We start from the raw sequence: 3593 nt of genomic DNA on the forward strand, positions 1-3593 counted from the left end.
TCCTTTACTTCACTTATGTATATGCGCTCTAAATTTTCTAAATAAGATTAATGAGTTTGCTAAGAAAAGCCTGATTTGCTCTGTAAATTCAAAGCGAGGTGCGGAGCTTCTTTGCATACGTAAGTGGTGCATTACTGCATGCGGATATTGATTGCAGGGTCTTTATGAATTTATAGGAGGAACTTGTTTTTGTGAATTTACATGATGCTTGAGGATAGTGACGCTAAGAGCTGCCAAAAGCCATGAAACCATTACAGAGAAAACAAGAGCAGAACAATCTAGTGTTGTGTGTGTATTAATCACTGTACACCTAAACATTGCATAAACTTTCTTTATACTACAGGTGGATGCTCTTTTCTTAAAATCACTTTGATAGTTCATCTAAAATGAATAGTTTATCCAAAAATGAAAATTCTGTCATCATTCGATCATGTTGGTAACCAAACAGTTGCTGGTAGCCACTGACTTTCATAGTATTTTTCCCATACTGTGGAAGTCAATGGCTACCAGCAACTGACTGGTTACTTACATTCTTCAAAATATTATTTTTGGGTGAACTATGCCTTTAAACTTAATCATGGATTAATCACAAATTATATTCATAAAGTTATATATATGTTATATGTTATCAAATGACAAACTTTTTTTACGAGTTCACTATTGAGAGTTTAACATCATGAAAATATAAAAATGTGGTGGCTATGCTCCAAATATCATAATGATATACAGGTGCTGGTCATATAATTAGAATATAATCAAAAAGTTGATTTATTTCACTAATTCCATTCAAAAAGTGAAACTTATATATTATATTCATTCATGACACACAGACTGATATATTTCAAATGTTTATTTCTTTTAATTTTGATGATTATAACTGACAACTAAGGAAAATCCCAAATTCAGTATCTCAGAAAATTAGAATATTACTTAAGACCAATACAAAGAAAGGATTTTTAGAAATCTTGGCCAACTGAAAAGTATGAACATGAAAAGTATGAGCATGTACAGCACTCAATAATTAGTTGGGGCTCCTTTTGCCTGAATTACTGCAGCAATGCAGTGTGGCATGGAGTCGATCAGTCTGTGGCACTGCTCAGGTGTTATGAGAGCCCAGATAGCTCTGATAGTGGCCTTCAGCTCTTCTTTATTCTTGGGTCTGGCATATCGCATCTTCCTCTTCACAATACCCCATAGATTTTCCTGGTATATGGCTGCGTTGACCTTGGACCTCAGAAAACACAGTGGATCAACACCAGCAGATGACATGGCACCCCAAACCATCACTGACTGTGGAAACTTTACACTGGACCTCAAGCAACGTGGATTGCATGCCTCTCCTCTCTTCCTCCAGACTCTGGGACCCTGATTTGCGAAGGAAATGCAAAATTTACTTTCATCAGAGAACATAACTTTGGACCACTCAGCAGCAGTCCAGTCCTTTTTGTCTTTAGCCCAGTCGAGATGCTTCTGACGCTGTCTGTTGTTCAAGAGTGCGACAGCTGAAACCCATGTCTTGCATACGTCTGTGCGTAGTGGTTCTTGAATTACTGACTCCAGCTGCAGTCCACTCTTTGTGAATCTCCCCCACATTTTTGGATGGGTTTTGTTTCACAATCCTCTCTAGTGTGCGGTTATCCCTATTGCTTGTACACTTTTTTCTACCACATCTCCTTCCCTTCGCCTCTCTATTAATGTGCTTGGACACAGAGCTCTGTGAACAGCCAGCCTCTTTTGCAATTACCTTTTGTGTCTTGCCCTCCTTGTGCAAGGTGTCAATGGTCATCTTTTGGACAACATTCAAGTAAGCAGTCTTCCCCATGATTGTGTAGCCTACAGAACTAGACTGAGAGACCATTTAAAGGTCTTTGCAGTTGTTTTTTGAGTTAATTAGCTGATTAGAGTGTGGCACCAGTATATTGAATATTGAACCTTTTCACAATATTCTAATTTTCTGAGATACTGAATTTGGGATTTTCCTTAGTTGTCAGTTATAATCATCAAAATTAAAAGAAATAAACATTAATTAAAAACATATCCATCTGTGTGTAATGAATGAATATAATATACAAGTTTCACTTTTTGAATCGAATTAGTGAAATAAATCAACTTTTTGATGATATTCTACTTATATGACCAGCACCTGTATATTTGTCAGCAGCATGCACTTAATATCTGCATGATTTGTCAAAATGAGCATTATACTTTGTACAATATGCATTTGTTACCTTAAAGAGCTATTTTTGCTTGTTTTAACCCATTACATTTAGTGATGTTGGTATGAATTAATGCTTAAAAAAAACATGATAGGTGATACTGATTCAGTTTTTCTACACCAAAATGTAGTTTCTTTGTATTTATTTGTAAAATTTACCTGCGATTTCAAAGTGAAAATTGTTTCCCCACCAAATATTTTCAGTATATCATATGCAGCTTCAATATTTGTGCAAATTTTAAATGATCAGTAATTATTATTGGGTTTAATAAACTACTGGGTTGACATTGACGACCAGTTCACACAGGTCATCTTCATGTATGCACAAGTCCTTGCTCATATGCATGCGTTCTTAAGCATGTAAACAAGCGGCGTGTGCATAGATGCTGGGGTCTGGTGGTCAGAGGTTGAGCATGCTGGTCCTGACACCAGCTCTCCATTGTGTATCTGTCATAATCAATCACGCCTCTGAATGGAGCGTCTTGTGCGGGGAAGGAGGGCACCAATCACACGCCTCATTAAACAGGCTTGGTTACTCAATGTAGTGGTGATCCCAGGACACTCAGCCTGTTGCTGTCTGAGGGGACACTAGCCAGGAAAACTGTGGGATCTTGGATACATTTTGCATCTAGGTTTATTTAAGACGAAGCAAAGATGATTTTCTCACTAGACATCCAAAAGCTGCGTCCCAGTCCGAGCAGGACGTTTCAAGGCTTTTTTGATGACCCGCGTGGGCCTTGGTTGCATGTCTGGCTATCCATTAGCCTAGCCGCTAGCGTAGTAAACTCCCATTGTTCTGAAAGTGTGTCCATCTGGCAGTTTCACTGGCGAGCGATGGCTTCCAGAGCAGCTGGCTAAACTGCCCAACTGCTCTTGTCCGCGCGTTCCTGACTGCCCAACCGCCGCCAGAGTGTGCTGACCATTCAGAGGGTCAGCGGGCCGCGGCAGGTCTGGACGGGTGACACCATTGAGCTTTTTGTTCACTAGTGTCCTACTGTAACTGTCTGAATATGATTAGCTGTGGTGCACAACCCCATTAAACAGAGTCAGCAGTGATAGTGATACCTACCACTTCACACATCAAGTCAGTCAGTCTGATAATTATTTGTTATTTATCTTTTTTTTTGGTATATTAATTGCATATCCATGATATTAAGTTGAATCTGCGGTTTTTTTGTGTTTTTAAAGCATACACTTCTGTTCAAAAGTTTGGAGTCAGTAAGATTTATTTTAATTTTATTTTTGAAAACAAAAAGAAGTATACTTTTATTCATCAAGAACATAAAAATTGATCAAAAATGGCAGTAAAGACATTTTCTAATCTTACAAAATATTTCTTTTTCAAATATATGCTGTTCTTTTGAACTTTCTATTCATC

The sequence above is a fragment of the Cyprinus carpio genome, chromosome A5 (assembly GCF_018340385.1).
Source record: "Cyprinus carpio isolate SPL01 chromosome A5, ASM1834038v1, whole genome shotgun sequence".
Taxonomy (NCBI): Eukaryota; Metazoa; Chordata; class Actinopteri; order Cypriniformes; family Cyprinidae; genus Cyprinus; species Cyprinus carpio.